Below are 21,665 nucleotides of genomic sequence, written 5' to 3' on the forward strand. Positions count from 1 at the left end.
TTCCTGACACTTCTTCTCAATGAGATCTGATAATCTGGGAACAAATTACACTTCTACTTTTAATTAGTTGTGGATAACAACATAAATAAAGAATGATGATTCTGAATATTTAAATATCTCAATATTTGTATTATTTTACTAGATTTTAGCGTTTAATATTTCTCATCCTTTGGATTCTTTGAATTTGGATATTTTCAGCAAGAATTCCTAAGCTAAGAAAAAAAAAAAGAATTCCTAAGTAAATAAATGATTCAAAGACAAATTTTGAATTTGCCTCATAATATGGAAAAGGCCGCCCTTAAATGATAAATTAGAAAGAATTAAATAACTCTTTCACTTAATTGAAATATTTTTATCTTTGGGTTTTATTGAAAATTTTTAATTATGTGGTCAAAAATAGGTATTAAAAGAAGGAATATTTTGTACATAGTGTATATTTTAATAAAGCGATGACCACCATTGAATATATTTCTAAAGTCTTCAAAATACTGTTATCAGATTACTTTTGTTCTTAATGTCAGTAATTCAACAATATCATCACTGACATACTTTTACAATTTCTAAAGAAAGAAATTATTTTTCAAAAATATCATTTGAAAATTTTTCATTAATATCATCTGTAGAACTATAGTGTTCAAATAATCAGATTGTATATTAGCAAAGGCAACTGAAAAATGAAATTAAAAATACATTTAAATTGCATTAAAGTGTAGAAAATACCTAGAAAAAATTTAACAAAAATACACAAGATCTGTACCAAAAACTATTTAGTACTGCTGAGTAAAATTAAAGGACACCTTAAAAAATAGAGACACAATCTCTGTTCATAAATCAGATAATTCAATAGTTTCAAGATGTCCTCTGTCTCCAAAATGATTTATATAGTCATATACAATCTCAATCAAATCTCAGCAGGAATTTTGTAAAAGCAGATGAAATTTTTAAGTGTATGTAAAAATCAAAATGCCCATATAGTCAAAACAGTTTTATAAAGTAAAGAAGTTGATGTTCTTAACACGACTTATTTATAAGAGTTAAGAGATAGCCATCTGATGTATCAAAAATATTTTAAAAAAACAATACCATTCAAAATATTTGTGAATTATAGATTAATTTGAAGTTTGTCAATACATTAAATTATGAAATTTGATGTTAAGATTTTGATTAATGTCTAGAGAGCAGAAATTCTTCTAACTTCAGGATAAGAAAGCTTTTTTCTTATGATGCTACCTGCTTATAAATGAGAGAAATGATTTAACATATTCAGAAACAAACTTATAAATATCCCATGATAAAATTTCCATAAAAGCAAGGTAACTGTCCAAATATGTCAAATAAGGTAATTTCAAATAATATAAATAAAACATCATAAGTCATTCTAGTTATTTTACTTATTTTTTATGTTTATCATATGCATATTCTTTCTGTAAGAATTTGTCAAATTCCTATAGAGAACTAGGAACTGAGATGAATGTAAGCATTTATCAAATGCCTACTGAGCACCAGAAAATGGAATGAATGCTCAGATTGAAAGATGAATAAAATGCACAGTTTGGCTTTTCTGCATAGTGGAGGAAGAAAAAAGAGGAAACAAAAAGAGAATTGTTATTTACAATAGATAAGACTTGGAAACAAGATAAGTGTCCATAAATAGATAAATGGATAAGGAAAATGTGTACACACACGTGTGTGTGCACATGCACACGCACACACACACACACACACACGATAGAATATTACATAGCCATAAAAAGATGAAATTGTCCCACTTGAGACAACATGGATGGACCTAGAGGGTATTATGTGAAGTGAAGTAAGTCAAATTGAGAAAGATAAATATGATATGATTCTACTCGTAAGTGTAATCTAAAAAAATAAATGAAAAGCAGAATCAGAATTACAAACAGAGAACAAAGTGATGTTTACCAGAGGGGAGGGCGGTGGAGGGTTGAGCAAATGGGTAAAAGGGAGAGGGAGACAAATGCCTTCAGTTTTGGAATGAGTAAGTCACAGGAATAAAAAAGCAGACATAAGGAATCCTGTCTATGATATTGTAATGATGGAATGGAACAGATGGTAGCTACACTTGTGGTGAACATAGCATAATGTATAAATTCGTCAAATTGCTAAGTTGTACACCTGAAACTAACGTAACATTGTATGTTAGCTATACTCAAAAAAGAAAAACAGTTGTGTTTTCTTCTAAAAGAACAGCCTCTCATCCTAGCTGGGAGTCCCTCTGCTTTCAGGGACCTTGAAGGAAAGATATATAAAGTTGTTTGGTTCAAAGCATGTATTTATCACTGGAGCATCTTGTGACTTGCCTGCCCGAGTACTTAGGCATATTATGAGTGAAATATCTATTTTTGTTTAAGCATATTCAATAAACTATGTTAATTGAGACCTGCAGCATATGGAGTGTTCATTCCTATCACGTCAAACCCCTGAGACTTTTTCTGTCTTCTCAGAACCCAGAATCAAATTCAACAAAAGTGGTTCTTGGACACTAAAGGCTCCTCTCCTTCAATGAACAAGCATTGTCTCTATCAGATTATGGGAACAGTTCAAATAAAATAAAATCATCTCATTGTAGACATTTCAACAGATAACTTGGCAGAGAATAATACATAAACCAGAGAGAGAAGCACCACCTAACAGTTATAGCAGTAAGAACTATTAAAAATTAGTTTGTTCAGCACACTGGGCATACTCAAGTTGAGGCCATTTATCAAATTACCCCTCTATTTATTCTAATGTTATCTGAGCCCCATGTTCTACAAAAGTGTACAGAGAAACAAAGGAATTAAAAGAAGTCCTCAGGATATCTCATGTGACTATAACATTCTTGGGAGAAAGACTATCTTCATTTTTGTGATCAGAAAGCCAAACAAAAAGTAGTTGTCATTTTCCTCCTTTGTGCTATATTTGTCAGAAGTAGTGTCAGAAAGTAGGACAGTATTAAAAATATTCAATTTCTTATTTATTTTGTTGAAGAATTAGCTGCTAATTTTAATTTATAAATGAGTGTAGTTAAATATGAGTTTAAAGAAATATTTTCTTAATCTTTGATATTTTTCAGTGTTAAGTCTCATTCAGTAATATTTTTTTAATTATTTACAGTGAAAGAGTAGTCCCCATCTTATTTAGACATTTCACCCAAACCAATAATTCCTAGATAACTGAAGAACTTTTGTATGACTTTCCTTGAGGATTTTTAAGTAATCCTCATTGACAGAGTACAATTCCATTGGTAAAAATAGAATGCTAATAACAATTAGATTAATTTAGCATGAATGAATTCAATAAAAATAATGTTAAATAAGTAATTAAGTATTTCAAATAAACGTTTTTATTAATTATTATGAAACAGTGGCTACTGGATCATAATAGTTTGGTTTTGGTTTTTAATAATATAAGTTGTTGGTTAAGAACATGGACTTTGGATTCACAGAAACCTAGGTTTGAGTTTTAGTTTTGCGATAAATTGCTGTGCATTTTCTGATAATGTATTTTCAGGCCTCACTTTTCTCCTCTAGAAAATGGAGATGATAATGCAATATTCAGGGTCATTTGGAAAGTTAAATAAAATTTTTTATGCAAAGCACTTAATACAGTATCCAGTGCTAATAGCTATTCAATAACGGCCTATAACATGTCTGTTGCTAGAAATGAATCCTTATTACATCAGAACATGATATCTAGAACTTCCCAAGGGCCTTAACTGTTTTTGTTGTCCAATGTGCAATTCTGATTAGGGAAAATGAACAGGAAGGCATTTTCTTTGCCACCACTTCACATGGGCCGTTTTAGTTACATCACTGCCTGGATTGTTCCTTTCATTCCTCTCCTTTGTTCACTAACATAAGAAAAAAAAAAAGAGTTCTCCTGATTCATAAGATTCCAAATCAGCTGAGAATCTAGAAAAAAGTGTATGTGTATATTTCTACTTTGGAAAACAATTTGTTATTTTAAAATTCTTTGTCAAGATATGAAGAGGTTTTGTGAATAAAAAAAGAAAGAGCAATTCTCTTCCAAACTTAAATTATGTGATTACATTGGGTATGTAGCAGAGTAAAAAAATAATCAAGTCTACGTTTAGTCCACACTTTTATCTTCCTTTATTAAAAAAAAAAAACACCTCAAGAAAGTATATTAAAAGAAAAAAACTGTCCAAAAATAAACCAAATATATGGTCACTTCATTTCTCAAATACTTTAATTGAAATACACCTTCTTCAATTGCTATGGTAGTTTATAAAATCCAAAGCAGTAGTATCTCCTAATGCCAGGTGCAGGGCAACAACACTTCAAAAATAGCATTTTCTTGAGATTCAAATGTAATTTTGTTTTTCCTGGGCAAATATAAAAGCTAAGTACACTCTTATGTGCCTCCCAGCTCAGACTGATCTTGTACCAAAGACTTGATAAGAGTATGTATTGCATCTAGAAGCAGGAAAGTGGAATGCTCCACCTGGAGAAAATTCCTCATCAAGAGGTGAATCCCTGGGGCACCTGGGTGGCTCTGTGGGTTAAAGCCTCTGCCTTCGGCTCAGGTCATGATCCCAGGGTCCTGGGATGGAGCCCCACATCAGACTATCTGCTCAGCAGGAAGCCTGCTTCCTCCTCTCTGCCTGCCTCTCTGCCTACTTATGATCGCTGTCTGTCAAATAAATAAATAAAATCTTAAAAAAAAAAAAGAGGTGAATCCCTATGGAGACACTGACTGAAAGGAAAACTGTGTTCAGATCAACACAGCAGGGAAACTGTGATACTCTGAACACTTTTCAAAGGTATAAAATCTTAACTCTTTAGTTTTAGTTAATAAACTACACTGGTAGTCTTTCCTCTCTTTTATAAAGATTATACATCTTCCAAATTTATGTCTACATGTTATACAATAATTCTATGTTAAAGAACATAAAATTTTGTGGTTTTATAGTAATAATAAATAATTAAAAAACTAGATAATAGAAAATCTACATTGTGGAAAGGCATAGAATACTTAAACAAAATGTAACCTCTTTATTCAGAAATAACTTTAAAATCCTTAATATTTTATATAATGCATGAAAACACAAGATAAATATTTTTACACAATTTGTAAAACTGTGTAAATTTTATACCATGTTTTTACATTTTTTCTCAATCTTTTAATACTTTCCTTCTCTAGTATTATATATGCATTTTAAATTATTTTTCAGAGATATACTGTTACTGATTAGTTATATAGCATTCCACTGCATAAATTGCTATAACTGAATTAATATATTCTTGGACACATGTGCATTTAAAAAAATTTTTGCTATTTGTATGCCTACAGAGGTAACACTGCATGCTTATTCCCTAATGACTTATGTGGTAAAGAATGACAGCATATATTCCTAAATTAAATAATTTTTAAACTCATGGACTGAAATATATTTGATTATTTATTTCTAGATGCCTAAGATAGTGAGATCTGTGAATCTGAATGTATTATTTCATAGTTTACTTTTAAAAGTCTTCTTCATTATCCTCATAACCTTCACATAATCTTCATGTTTGCTTTTTCTGCTTTGTACATACCTCCTTAGCTTTGGACAGTTCCGGGGGACCATCACACATAGTTAGGGATGAAGAAGATTTATTGGGCACATGTCATTTGGTAAGCATCAAATAAATCATGAAGAATACCACTCTGTTTTCTTCATTTCTCCCTAAGCCTTTAAGTCATTAGTTCTCAAACTACTGACATCTTCTGATATTCTATGCAAGAATGACCTTTTCTTCCCTTCTGCACACACTTTATCAGTCCAAATGACAGTTCCCATAAATCTGCCTGTGTATATTGGGAAAAGCAAGCATGACACATATAGTCATAGCTTTGTACATGTGTATGGGCCACGTTTTCTAAATTGAACCTTGGCATGTGGAAATGTTTGAATGACTGACAGGTTAAAAGCTACTTTCAAAGGAATATTCTGTCTCACAGATTTGTTATTCTCATTTCCAATATATGGAGCAAGACTATCACACAAGCTCCATCTCTGATTAAAAACTGTAATTCAAGGAATGCCTGGGTGGCTCAGTCAGTTAAGCATCTGCTTTGGCTCAGGTCATGATCCCAGGGTCATGGGATCAAGTCCCACATTGGTCTCCTTGCTCAGCGGGAGCCTGTTTCTCCCTCTGCCTGCTGTTCTCTCTCTCTGTTTCTCTGACAAACAAATAAATAAATACAATCTTTTAAAAAATTATAATTCAATATTTGGCTTAAGTCTCGACTCATGATTCAGTGTGTTTTTCCATGAAAAATAGTATCTTTAAAGCATTCTGTAAGCTAATCACTTAGAAACCCTGATCCATAAGACTTTATTTACAAATGATTATGAAACTTTAGAAATTCAGTCAAGGAAGCTCATTGGACAAAAGTTTTCTATTTGGTATGTATAATTACAACTGCACTTATGAGGATATGAACCACCAACTATTATATATGTATATGATTAACTGGGATCCTTTCCAGCTATTACGGAAGCCCCACTATGTTTCTATGTTTTCTCGTGAAAATACAAGCTAACTTTATACTTCTTGGCAAACAACTTGCTGGCATAGAAAGGCAAAACACATGCAAACTGGCAAGAAAAATACCTTGTGTATGAAACCATTGCCAAAAACAAGAGGTGCATAGCCAAATTCACCTTACCCAGTTCTGTAATAAACCCAAACTTATGTAAAAAAATAAATACTTGTCTAACTTAATATTATTCTGGATGCAGGCTTGGATTCTCTTGTTTCATTTTTGGAGAAGGGAAAACTTGCTTAGAATGCAGGGTAAAAATCTTTCTGTCTCCAAGAGGAATGAGAGATCTGCATTCTGGTGAATGCAATATTGTTTGCGGTTTCATTTTCAGGTGGTATATGCATAATTTTCAAGACTTCCATCCCATTTCAATGAACAAGTGGCTCTTCACAAGTGATTTCCCACCCTCCATGTCCTCTCACTCCCATGCTGTCATTTAAATTTTTCTAACAACAATTACTTTATTTACAGTAGGTACACATATGAGAGCTGATTTTGGCTGTTGTGAGAACAGTAACATGATCTCTGTGTTTGTGTTTTATTTTACAAACAAATTATGCTGATTTTATTGTTCATCAATATTCACTTTAAGTGAAGTTTTGTTATTGCTCATGTTTATTTGTTCTATAGTGGAAGCTTCCATTATAGAACATGTTCGGGCATGAAGAAAAATGCTGTAGCTAGCTTCTCCCATATATTCTGTGAATTTGCCATTCATCCAATGTCAATCTAAGAAACAGACAATCTCAGAAACAGGTGACTTTTTTCTCATTGACCTTCATTCAATTGTTAAATAGGTATCACTGATTCTGCCTCTTTAAATATTGTTCATGTCTTCCTCATGTTTTATACCAATTGAGACCTTAGTAATCTCAGGTGAAAAATGCAATTGTCTCTCAATTATTTTTTTTGTCTCTACTTACACATACATTCGAGTGACTTACCACAGATGCTAGAATATCTTTTCCAAAACTACGCCACATCTCCACCTTATTTAAAACAGTTCTTCATTGTCCACATAATTAAATTCAACCTAAGTATAATGACATGAAAATCTGTGATTTTTTATAGCCTACTTTTGAAGACTTACTAACAACTGAGGAACTCCTGCCTAAAAGAAAAATAAAAATTCTCTAGCCTAAAAATTATTGCCAATACATTACATATTCTCCCATAAACACCATCCTCAAATACAGTTGACCCCCAAACAACACAGGTTTGAAGTTGGGGTCACTTACATGTGGGTTTTGTTGAAAAATATAGCACCATCATGTAAATGTATTTTCTCTTTCTTAGGACTTTTTTTTTTCTTCTAGCACAAGTGGGAGGAGGGGCAGAGGGAGAATAAGACTTCCTGCTGATCAAGGAGCCCAATGCTTACTCCATCCTGGGACTCTGAGATCATGACCTGAGCTGAAGACAGATGTTTAAGCAACTGAACCATTCAGGCACCCCTCTTAAAATTTTCTTAATAACATTTCCTTTTCTCTAATTCACTCAATGGTAAAAATATATAGTATATAGTACACTTAACATGCCAACTATTTGTCAGTTGACTGCTTATGTTATCAGTAAGACTTCTGAACCAATAGTAGGCTATTACTAGTTAAATTTTGGGAGAGTCAAAAGTTATACACATAATTTTGACTGCATGAGGGTTGGCACTCCTAATCTTCACATTGTTCATGGGTCAACTATAGTTGGATTCCTGATCCAAGTTCATGAGGTATAATAAAATAGTTATTGTGTTAGTGAACTAAGATTTATTTAGTTTGCTATGTAGTATTGGGTAACCAGTATTCTTGGTAATCATGTAAACTTTTATAGCTATGTTGGAAAATCATTTAGCACTATCTACCAGAGTTGAACTTGTGTGTGTCCTCTTACTTATCATTCTACTCTTGGTGTATACTAAGAGAAATGTGTGCATATTTACAACAGTATTATTTAAAATGGCCAAAAAGTGGAGACAATCCAAATATCTAACAACAGAAGAATTGATAAACAAAGTGTGATTTACTCATGAAATGTAATGTCATACAGCAATTATTATGGACAAACTCTAGCCACACACATCAATGTGGATGAATCTTGCAAGAAGTCACACTCACCGTAATGCATACTATGTAATTCCATTAGAATCAAAAAAAACAAACAAAAACAAAAACAAAAAAAAGCCAGAACTAACATATCAAATAGAATTCAGGAAAACAATAAACTTTTACAAAAGGATGCAAATCATAGTAATTGGGCATGGAGAGAAAGTCACCTAGTATTTCTATTTCTTTGGGTGGTGGCTGCATAGTATATTCATTGTGCAATAATACACTGGGCTGTCCACTTATGATTTCTGTACATTTTACCTATTTGTTATACTCCAAAAAAGGTTAAGAACAGGAAAGTGCTTCTGTTCTTATTCTTAAGAAGATTCAAATGGCTATTGCATCTGTATTTCTGGAATTACACAATCATTGCAAGAAACAGTTTGAGAAGAGAAAATTTACAGACATTATACCCAAATAAAATGAAATAAAATTAAAAAGAATGTAAGAAGCAGGTAGAATATCATATAATGTACAATTGGTAAAGGAGAAGAAAGATTAAAAAAAAAATCACCCAGCGCTAACGTGTTAAGCCTAAAGGTAAATGAGAAAAAGGAGAGGCATGAAGATGATGACAGTAATTCCAGTAACTCCTTATCTAACAGGATCCCTAGGAAAAAAAGATCAAATCACATAGAACAGAAACAATACAGAGGAGCAGGTCGTGTAGATGAAGGGAAGGAGAGATTGATTTATAAAATTTAGAAAATTATCTAATTAAAAATTAAAATAGGTTACTGACTATGGCAAGATCAATGAAAAGAACATTTTCATTGAAAATATTATATAAAAATATAATAATAAACAGCAGGGTAATGCAGGTTTCTTCTAAAACCTATTGCTCTGTACTTTCAATTATTAAAAGCAAATGGAACCTGTGGGACACAAACTAAACCCCAAAAATTTTATGCCCAATTTGTCAGTCCTATGCAAGTAATTATAAAGGTATTCTTATACACTCAGAGGGTCAGAAAGTTTATATCTACAATAGACTTACTGAAAAAATGATGTATTCTTAAACATATTTTGACCAACTAAAATATCAATCAATTTGAAGAAGAAGTAGAGACTAAGAAAACATTAAAATGGGTAGGCAATCAATAATTAAATGACAAGTTATGAATCCCTAAGTAGTACTAATAGACTTAAGAAATCATGTAAAAAATTAGCATCACAAGATCCAAAAACTGAACAAATAGTTTGATAAAATTTCTAAGAAAGATAGGACAATTTAAGAAATTGAGGGTGTAGGGGTGCCTGGGTGGCTCAGTGGGTTAAGCCTCTGTCTTCAGCTCCGGTCATGATCCTGGGATCAAGCCCCACATTGGGCTCCCCACTCTGCGGGAAGCCTGCATCTACCTCTCCCCCTCCCCCTGCTTGTATTCCCTCTCTTGCTGTATCTCTCTCTCTGCCAAAGAAATAAAATCTTAAAAAAAAAAAAAAAGAAATTGAGGGTGTAATGCTAAATTTATCATGTTAATACATGAGCTTAAGGTCTCAGTATATTATAACTTTAATAATTTTTAAAAAGTAAGTTCAAGTATATTTTATGAAAGTATGTGATTATCCACTAGGAGAAAAAAATAATGTATATAACCTTAAAGTCAAGAATATCCAAGTAAGCAATGTAGATATTACACATATTAAAAGGCATGGAATTAAGTAAATAATATAGTGAATGTAAAAAATTTAAGACCTGGAGATATGATAGAAAAGCAGGTGTTTCAAGGACAAAAAAAAAATAATAATGGTAAGAACTATTTGTTGAGTACACACTATATTCTCATAACATATCTCTTCTAATATAAATTTTCATACAATTCAATTACATAGGTGAAATTATTTTTCAAGTAAGGAAATTTGGGCTCCAAGAAATTCAATCTAAAAAGCCTTTGAGCTAGAAGTACTAAGACCATGATTGAAACAAAGTCTAAATTAATTCCCAAGTATGCACTTTGGTTCTTCACTCAAGGTCTTTATAATTATAAACCGACATGACAGTGACTGGTTAACCATAAAATATTTGGCAAATGATGAGGTGGATACCAACAGCTACACACACAAAATATTATAATGACTAATTTATTTTATGTAATATTAGTCAGCAATAAAAAAAGGAAATCTTGCCATTTGCAATGACATGGATGGATCTTGAGAGTATAAGGCTAAGTGAGGTAAGTGAGAAAAAGACAAATACCAAATGATTTCACTGCTAATTTAAAAAACAAAAGAACAAAGAAAAGAGAGACAAATAAAACACAGACTTAAATATAGAGTAGAGGGTTTCTTTTATACTAAAAGATTTAGCATTCACATTTGTTTATAAGTCATTAAATATTATTTGAGTGAAAAATTAGTGATATAGAAAGCTTAAAGAGAATTTCGAAGAGGAATTGTCAGAGATATTTTCTTAGACCCTGAAACACATTTTCAGTAAAACACTAGAGAAGCAGACACAATAAACTTATAGAAATTTATAGTGATGTAAAATATTAAATGAAATGCACAGAGTATTCTTTTTATTTTAAAGATTTTATTTATTATTTATTATTTTAGAGAGAGACAGAGTGTGAGTGGGGAGAGAAGCAGATGGAGAGGGAGAAAGAATATGAAGCAGAGTGCGCTGAGGATGGAGCAAGACCTGGGGCTTGATCTCAGGACCACAAGATCATGACATGAGCCAAAATCAAGAGTCAGACACTTAACTGACTGAGCCACCCAGGCACCACCCCACCCCCATACACAATATTCTATGTGTGTTATAGCACACCAACATTTTCTAGGATGCTACCCCTCCTGCTCTCTACCCATAGGCTGACTCTTCTTTACAAAGCTTTAAACAGAAAAAAAGTATATAATCCCCAACATTTCCCTTGTTGTTTATATTTTGATCCTAGTATGCCTCTCATTGGTGCCAGAAGAATCAAATTCCTTTGCAATTCTATTTTCCCTCTGCCATCCCTTTAGTTTATTTCCCAAACTCTGAAATCCTGTTGGTATATAAGTACAGTGTTCTAAGTAATATAGTAGATGTCTTTGGCTTCTTTCTTTATATCTGGATTTTCCCTCCACCTACTATTAGGAAATGTGGTAGGATGAGTAACAGAGCATAATTACTGTGCATATATATATATATATATATATAAGATTAAATGATATTATATTTAAAATATGGGGACCATATTTAAAAATACCACTATCATGGTGATCTCAGTCAGACTGAACAACAAGCTGGAGCATGTTCTCCTATCTAGCACAAAGGAGAACAGAGCTTGTTATGTATAGGTGGTTAAAAGCACATTCTTACTAGACCATGGGAGGTAGAACATGGCCTCGAATGCAAAAGAGTCTACTGATGCAGTGAACTAGTCTAGGCAAGACACAGTTCTAGAAATTGATGGAGTGAAACATGTAATAACCGTGGTATCTTTCCAGACTTTGTAAGACATGAATACTCTGTAAGGCAGACATGCCTTAATTACACTGACTTCTCAGGATTCCTGGGTGGAGGGCTCAGTCATTTAAGCATCTGCCTTTGGCTCAGGTCATGCCTGGGATCCAGCCCTGCATCAGGCTTCCTGCTCAGTGGAGAGTCTGCTTCTCCCTCTGCCTCTGCCCTCAACTCATGCTTTCTCTTTCTCTCTCTCTCTGTCTCTAATAAATAAATAAAATCTTTAAAAAACTATATTGACTTATCTGATACTGTTCTGAATGTTTTAAATTTCAAATCTCAAGTGTATTGTCCCAAATGCTTAGCATGATGTTGAGAACTCAAACGACAGAGGACCATGGTCAGGGTGCATCTTACATGGGCTAAAGGATGAGCTCATGTGGATTGTGAGTGAATACAAGAGATAGCTCCTGAAAGGTGTGGAGAGGAGACCAGTAGAACATATGGGTTCACAAAGCACAATGAGGAATTCCTGGATGTCTTCAAACTTACTCTTGAGGATTATTTTTTGTAAATTGGGAAATAGGGGAATCCAGCAGAAATGGAAAAAAATTTTAAAAGCTAACAGTAAAAAGGACAGTCATTTGTATAGATAAATATAAATTAAAGAATAACATTTAATTTCAAGAATTCTGTTGGTTAAAAAACTCTATAAAATATCTGCAAACCAAATCATCTTTTAGGATATTGTTTCATTGATAAAAAAAAGCTTTTGAGCTCACAAATGTCTTATAAATGAAATTATGATGTGCAGCCCTTGTGCAAGTTGGGACTGCCTACAAATTGCATTTGATTTTTAAATAGCAATGAGTCCAGCTTGCTCACACAGTAAAAAGCTGTCTTTTATGTTCTTTTAATTAGAGTAGACGTTTCTCCCTTGATACTTAAAATTATAGATTATACTTGTACTTGGAAAGCCATAATGAATTTCTGATGACGGTTAAGACTATGGGAACTTGGGAGTAGTTGCCCTCAGCAAGAAAGCCAAAACTGTGTGTCGGTAAATAGATTAACATAATTTTATGTGTTCTTCATGGTATTATTACTAACTGGTAATAAAATCTTATTAGAGATTCACAGTGTATGAAAATTTTAAAAGATTTTATGATTCTATATGACACAGTCTCATTTACGGTTTGTTTACTTTTGTACAAGTATTTGCCAAGTACTCTTCATTTATCCTAAGTATGGGTCAAATATTTTGTCCTCAAAGAAATTACAGGATTTAGTTAGTGCTGTCAAAAAGATGTTTTAATTTTGTTATTCCTCAAAAAGGTAGGGTTTCTTCATTATTTTGTTTTCTCTAAACCTGGACACTAGAGACCATTATTTTTGTACATAATTATTTTTGATTTGATGGAGAAAGTAGTCAACATGCAAATCATGATGTAAAAAATAACCTTATCTTTTCAAGGAAGATAATCTCGAGAGCAATTCAGTCATGTCATTGTTTCAAAGTTTAGCATCTCTAGGTGATAACATCTGTGACTTGCTTTTCTCACTGAATGCTTTATTTTAGAAATATACTTATGTTTGATATTCATTTAATTTCTCCCCACACTGTATTTTTATTTTCTATGAATATAAAGCAACATCTTCATTTATTTTCCTATTATAGATATTTATGTTGTTTCTATTTGTTTCACAACAGAAACCTACTACATATCTCTCTTATAAATGTGTAAGAGTTACTCTGGACAAAGAATACATTTAGAAAAAGAAGTACAGGATCTTAGATTGTTCTTTTTTTTTTTTTTTTTTTTTTAAAGATTTTATTTATTTATTTGTCAGAGAGAGAGAGAGCCGAGCACAGGCAGACAGAATGGCAGGCAGAGGCAGAGGGAGAAGCAGGCTCCCCGCCAAGCAAGGAGCCCGATGTGGGACTCGATCCCAGGACCCTGGGATCATGACCTGAGCCGAAGGCAGCTGCTTAACCAACTGAGCCACCCAGGCGTCCCTAGATTGTTCTTTAAAATATAATATCTTCACACATAACCAGTAGTTAATTTCCTACTTATGTTTTGACAAAACAATACTGTTAAAATTTCCTATTGCCCCCCCCATAAAGTTTTGTGATGACTGTTAGGATTTCATTGTTGGCTCACTTTGTTGGTTCACCTTATTACTGGTAACATAGAGGATTATATCTTTACATTTTTAAAAGCAGCTTATTTTTCTTCTTATGGAAATTATACACTTATAATATTAACTCAGTTATTCAATTCTTTGTCATTTTCTTGGTGATTTGTAGGAATTCTTTATGCCTTATGTAGCAATTTTATGCATTGAACACCTCCCTTCTCTGTGTGTTGCTGGTTTTTTAATTTCATTTGTACTACCCTATGATATGCCTTGTTCTTCCAAATGAATACCTAGTATTAGTTCATCCAGTCATAAAAAGAATTATATTTAAAAGAATGTAATGGAGAAAAATGTGAAGTGATCACTCATTCCTCCATAAATGATAGAGATAATCTGGTATTATCCACACTGAAGATTACAAGACTAAGTTATATTCGGATAAATGGAAAGGGACCAGATAGGAAATGCTTTAAGCTGTTCAAGCCATATACATCTCTGTTACTGGTTAGTTAAGAAAACTTTGTTTTCAATAAAAGCAAGATAACACATATGTGTTAACTGTGTAAAAGAAAGCCACCCCCCCACAAATTTTAATTATGATACTGCAATCAAAACTCTGAATAAGCAGTTAAGTAAATAACATTGTAGTTGAAATGCTTTTTAGTTCTGGGTAAACCCATTTTCTGGTGGATTTTTTTTTTTCACTACCAAGTAAACAATGAACCATCAGTTATTTGGAAACTACTAGAAAGCTTGAAGTCCAAAAGTTCATTAACCAAGGAATATTTGTAAGTAAATATTAGTAAAATGTCACCATCTTCTTTCTATCTTGTCTAGTCCGAATACAGTTTACTATTATCCCTTGTTTCTAATATAACAAATATAATCATCATAAGACTAATGTCACACATGAAAATTCTAAGGCTAGAGAGGGAGAAGCAAAGCAATTAAGCAGGTTTTTTAGAAAAGAAGGTGGTTTGCATCAGACGTGTGCAAATAAACCAGTCCTATAAGTAAAGTACAATAAACCCCAGGAGTCCATCCCTGATTATCTGTGAATTAGTGATGTGTGAGGTGGAATATTTGAGGTAGTAATGTGAAGTGTAACCCTCTGATAAAAGCCAAGATCACTCACAAGGTGCTTCTAGTGATTTAATGGATAGTAAAATCTCACTATGGGATTCTAGTGCAGTGAGGCACACTATATAGTGATTTTACTATATGTTGTCAATGATATTTATAGTGGAGTTATTTATTCATGGACCAAACTCAAACACCATTGCCTGTGTATATAGTTTGAATCTACTTTTAAGGTAAAACTTGGAAACTCCATGTTAGAGATTATTTTGGTAAAGGACGCTGAGTACTGGGATACACATGCTCTTCAGTGGGGCTTAACTGAGGAATGTGAGGGCTGAAATTCAGCCTCTTTGCCCAGACATGCACCCTGACACAGGTCTGCCAACACTAAAGAGAGCACTTTTTTTTTTTTTTTTAAATAATGCTCACAAAAGCCATATGTGCTAAGGCTGGGCTGGTTAGTTTTTCCCGTCCCCAACATGGTATCACAGTCTCCTTGTATTGCTAATCAAGTTAAAAGCCAGCAGTTTAGAGAAAGGATGTCTGTGAAAAAGTGGTATCAGAACTGTGTCATTGTAAATTAACATCCTCAAGAATAATTTTGCCATCTGGAAAGTGTCAGTTCTCCCAACCTTCTAGACCACATTTCTAAGTCATTGCTATGTAAACTTATTTCTGTTTTTTTCGGCTATTATGAATAATGCTCTTAAGGACATTTGTGCAAATATTTTCTGTGGAGGACATATATTTTCATTTTTCTTGAATATATACCAAGGAATGGAATTGTTGGATCATATTGCAACTCTAAGTTGAAGCTTTTGAGCAATGGAAATTTTCCAAGGTGGCTGCACAATTTTAACATTCCCATCAGCAGCATATGAGGGTTTCAACTCTTCCACAGTCTTGTTAACACTTGTTATTATCTGAGTTTTTGATTATAGTCATCCTAATGGGTGTGAAGTAGTATGTTATTGTGGCTTTAGTTTTCATTATCCTGATGGCTAATAATGTTGAGGACCTTTTTATGTATTTATTGGTCATTTATATACCTTTTCTGAAGAAATACTATTAAGATTCCTAGCTTATTGTTTACCTGGGTTATTTTTCTTCCTATTATTAAGTTCTAAGAGTTCTTATTATAGATAAAAACTCTTGTTATAAACAATTTACTCCCATCATGCAGGTTCTCTTTACCCTTTGCAAAACCACCTAATTTCCTTTTTTTTGTTAAGATTAAGAAAATATTAGAAATTATTAGATTAATTATAGCAAATGAAAAGTTCAGAAGGTGTTTTCTTTCTGATATGTGTGGGAAAATTATTAGAACATATTGTATAGGAGGAAATATAACCAGGTACAAAAACAATAGTGAGATGAGGCAATATGCTAATTTCATTTGAATAAGCATGTTATGTAAAAGAGTTGATGGAGGAAATATTTAAGAAATACAGTGCATGGGCCTTGTGACTATTACTGAAATTTGTCAATTAGATAAATTTTATTAACTGAACTAGAGTGAGCAAATCTTTTACAGCTATGTAACTAAGGATAATATGCTTAAAATTGTTTGAAATAGTGATCAAAGTATTAAATAGTACTTGTTTCAATCTTAATAAATAGTTGTTGTCCTAATTGTGTTTTTGTCAAATAAAACTGCTGATATTCTGCAATTCTCACATTAAAATAATTAGGGAGTTGCTCTTATTTCAAACTGGAAATCACCTCTGTTGAAATGATTTCATTATTTCTATTTACAAAAATAGCAATCCATTTATTTTTCATCCCCAGATGAATCTTAAATACTGCATTTTGTTACAGCATATCTCTCTTTTTAAAAGAGCTTATGAGTCAAAAATTAATAATATATACAACTGTTCTTACTTATGTTTCTTATTTTCCTTTAAGTTGTTCTTGGTCATTTGCAGTTCTTCATTTTTAAAATATCTTTTTAGTCCTTTCTTTTCACATGTCTTTCCAATGGCATTTTAACTGACTTTAAAATTTTTATATGGTAAATATGGTGACTATATACATTCAGCAAAACACAGCACAGGCTATCTTAGAATAAAAGAACAGGATAAGGTGCATTGTTGCATTATTTACAAAATATTTAAAAATCCAAAAATCTAGTTTAAAATTGTATAAACTACTTGTGCTGATTTTAAAAATGCTAAACCATACAAAAGAACAAAAGACAAAGAATATGACCAGGCAATTCACAAGAGATTTAAAATATCCAATAAAACTATGTGAAGAATGTCAACATCACCAATAAACAGAAAATTACACATTCAAACAATAAAATGTATGTTCAAATGTCAAGTTAAGGAAATGAAAAAAAACAAAAATTCTTCAGAGAGGAAGAGAAAATATAACTCTCTTACCATGATGGTGGACTTCTTAATACTGGTGTCATGTTAGAGAGCAATAGGACATCATCTAGTAAAATTGATAATGCAAATGAGTCTTCATTTTCACTGTAATGTACATGCAATTGGACACTTAAAGAAATTCAAAAGAAGTTCTGTAAAACTGTTCATTGTAGTACTGTTATTACTGATGAAAATTTAAAGCAAATGAAGTATAAGTACAGGAATTGATGCTATGTAATAGTTAAAATGAATGAATAAATTATACCTCTTTGTATATATCAACCATGGATAAATAGTAAAAAAAAATTACAATAGAAATATATATGAAATATATATGTTTTTTAAATACATATATGTATGAATACTTTTTTCCTTTTTTCTCCCTCTGTTTTGGGTCTCTTCTGATTTGGTCAGTGTATTTTTCTGGGGTTATGCTACACTTTCAGTGTTTTGTTCTCTCATTCATCTATTCTTCTCTGGATAAAATGACAGGGTGGAAAAACTCACCTCAAAAAAAAAGGACAAGAGGCAGTACCAATGGCTAAGGAACTAACCAATGTGGACATTAGTAAGATGTCAGAACCAGAGTTCATAATGATGATTATAAAGATAAAACCAGCTAAAGCTAAGAATACTATATCTAGCTAGGCTATCATTGAAGATAGAAGGAGAGATAAAAAGCTTCCAGGACAAACAAAAACCAAAAGAATTTGTAAACACCAAACCAGTTCTACAGGAAATATTGAAAGGGGTCCTCTAAGCAAAGAGAGAGCCTAAAAGTAGTAGATCAGAAAGGAACAGAGACAATATACAGTAATAGTCACCTTATAGGCAATACAATGGCACTAAATTCATATCTCTCAATAGTTACCCTGAATGTTAATGGGCTAAATGCCCCAGTCAAAAAACACAAGGTATCAGAACGGATAAAAAACAAAACCCATTAATATGCTGTCTACAAGGAACTCATTTTAGACCCAAAGACACCTCCAGATTTAAAGTGAGGGGGTGGAAAACAATTTAGCATGCTAACGGACATCAAAAGAAAGCTGGGGTGGCAATCCTTATGTCAGATCAATTAGATTTTAAGCCAAAGACTATAATAAGAGATGAGGAAGGACACTATATCATACTCAAAGGATCTGTCCAACAAGAAGATCTAAAAATTTTAAATATCTATGCCCCTAACATGGGAGCAGCCAACTACATAAAAGAATTAATAACAAAATCAAAGAAACACATTGACAGTAATACCATAATAGTAGGGGACTTTACACACCCCACACTGAGATGGACAGATCATCCAAGCAAAAGATCAACAAGGAAATAAAGGCCTTAAATGACACTGGACGAGATGGACATCACAGATATATTCAGAACATTCCATCCCAAAACAACAGAATACACATTCTTCTCTGGAGCACATGGAACATTCTCCAGAATAGATCACATCCTGGGTCACAAATCAGGTCTCAACTGGTACCAAAAGTCTGGGATCATTCCCTGCATATTTTCAGACCACAATGCTCTGAAGCTAGAACACAATCACAAGAGGAAAAGTTAGAAAGTACTCAAATACATGGAGGCTAAAGAGCATCCTACTAAAGAATGAATGGGTCAACCAGAAAATTAAAGAAGAATTTTAAAAATTCATGGAAACAAATGAAAATGAAAACATAACTGTTCAAAATCTTTGTGATACAGCAAAGGCGGTCCTGAGATGAAAATATATAGCAATTCAAGCCTTTCTCAAGAAACAAGAAAGGTCTCAAAACACAACCTAAGCCTACACCTAAAGGAGCTGGAGAAAGAACAGCAAAGAAAACCTAAGCCCAGCAGGAGAAGAGAAATCCTAAAGATCAGAACAGAAATCAATGAAATAGAAACCAAAAGAACAGTAGAACAGATCACCAAAACTAGGAGCTGGTTCTTTGAAAGAATAAATAAGATTGATAAACCCTGGACCAGACTTAACAAAAAGAAAAGATAAAGGACTGAAATTAATAAAATCATGAAAGAAAGAGGAGAGATCACAACCAACACCAAAGAAATACAAACAATTATAAAAACATAGTAAGAGCTACTATACACCAGCAAATTTGACAATCTGGAAGAAAAGGATGCATTCCTAGAGATGTATAAACTACCAAAACTGAACCAGGAAGAAATAGAAAACCTAAACAGACCCATAACCAGTAAGGAGACTGAAGCAGTTATCAAAAGCCTCCCAACAAACAAGAGTCCAGGGCCAATGGCTTCCCAGGGGACTTCTACCAAATATTTAAAGAAGATTTAACACCTATTGTCCTGAAACTATTCCAAAAAATTGAAATGGAAGGAAAGCTTCCAAACTCATTTTATAAAGCCAGTATCACCTTGATCTCAAAACCAGACAAAGACCCCTTCAAAAGGAGAATTGCAGACCAATATCCTTGATGAACACAGATGTGAAAATTCTCACCAAAATACTAGCCAATAGGATCTAACAGTACATTAAAAGGATTATTCACCACGACCAAGCCCACGACTAATCCTGGGCTACAGATTTGGTTCAACATCCACACATCAATCAATATGATACAATACATTAATAAAAAAAAGAACAAGAACCATATGATACTCTCAGTAGATGCTGAAAAAGCATTTGACAAAATACAGCATCTTTTCTTGTTCAAAACTCTTCAAAGTGTAGGGATAGGGGGTACATACTTCAATATCATCAAAGCCATCTATGAAAAACACACAGTGAATATCATTTTCAATGGAGAAAAACTGAGAGCTTTTCCCCTAAGGCCAGGAACATGGTAGGGCTGTCCACTATGACCACAGCTATTCACATTGTATTAGAAGTCCTAGCCTCAGCAATCAGACAACAAAAAGAAATAAAAGGCATCTGAATCAGCAAAGAAGATGTCAAATTCTCACTCTTTGCAGATGATATGATACTTTATGTGGAAAAAAAAAACAGAAGAGTCCACTGAAAACTGTTAGAACTTGTAGAGGAATTCTGCAGTGCAGAAAGTAAGCAACAGGAGAAACTAAGTCAATTATGAAGTTCTACTAATTTCTGGGTCCTGTCCATTTCTGAGAAAACCATCACTATATTTCAGCTGTAAGGTTTCAATAAACAACAATGTGTCTGTTAGGTCCCCCAATAATGGGTCTGTGATCAAAGGAGTGAGACTGATACAAAGTGAAGGTCAAGCAAAGCTTTATTTTGTGCCAAGCATTGAGAATCAAACCAACAAGCCAGGGCCATATCTTACAAAGAGGCGACCCCTCCCAGCCTCACAGACTAACTTTTATAGAGCAAAGACCATGTGGTTGAGCCTGGCCACACACAGGTGGCCAATGAGATTGCAACACACAGAGAAAACTGCACAGTCATGCTAGGTCACACACGGGTGGACAACTGAATTTCAATTTACCCTACTAGATATTTGAACTAGCCTATCACCTTGGTCAGAACTGGCGCCCAAAAGGCGGGGCCCACTCTCATTGGTAGCTAGGGAGACAGTATGCGTGCCCCACTGATTGGATGTCTCTACCTGGCCTGACCCGCTCTTGTATCTGGGCTTTGCTACCTGGGACTGGTTTCCCGGACTTGCTTTTAAGTAAGTTCCTCTGGGAGGGGCAGGGTCAATCCAAGTTTACTGCATAAACAAAAAAGTGGCTCCCTCTGACTAAGTAGGCCCTTACAGTGTCCTTATCTCAAATTATCCTTTTGAACATAAAGTTGCTCAAGTTATTTTAAGTTAGTTGTCACTGCATAATGGATAAAAGTTCCAAAAATTAACAATTGTTAAGTCAACAATTTTAAAGAAACTAGTCTCTCAATGTTTCTAAAATGCTACCCTCAAAATACACAGTTGAGACAAGACAATACACATCCTGTTTTCTCTACAAACAAAGAAAACCACTGGACAGGATTTGAACACAAGCTTGTTAAATGTTAAAGCACAGAATATTCTATTTTTCTTTATTTCATCTCTCTACTAAAAGTTCTAGAACTTCAGTTTT

The sequence above is a fragment of the Lontra canadensis genome, unplaced genomic scaffold (assembly GCF_010015895.1).
Source record: "Lontra canadensis isolate GAN:19392208 unplaced genomic scaffold, GSC_riverotter_1.0 scaffold19, whole genome shotgun sequence".
NCBI classification, from domain to species: domain Eukaryota; kingdom Metazoa; phylum Chordata; class Mammalia; order Carnivora; family Mustelidae; genus Lontra; species Lontra canadensis.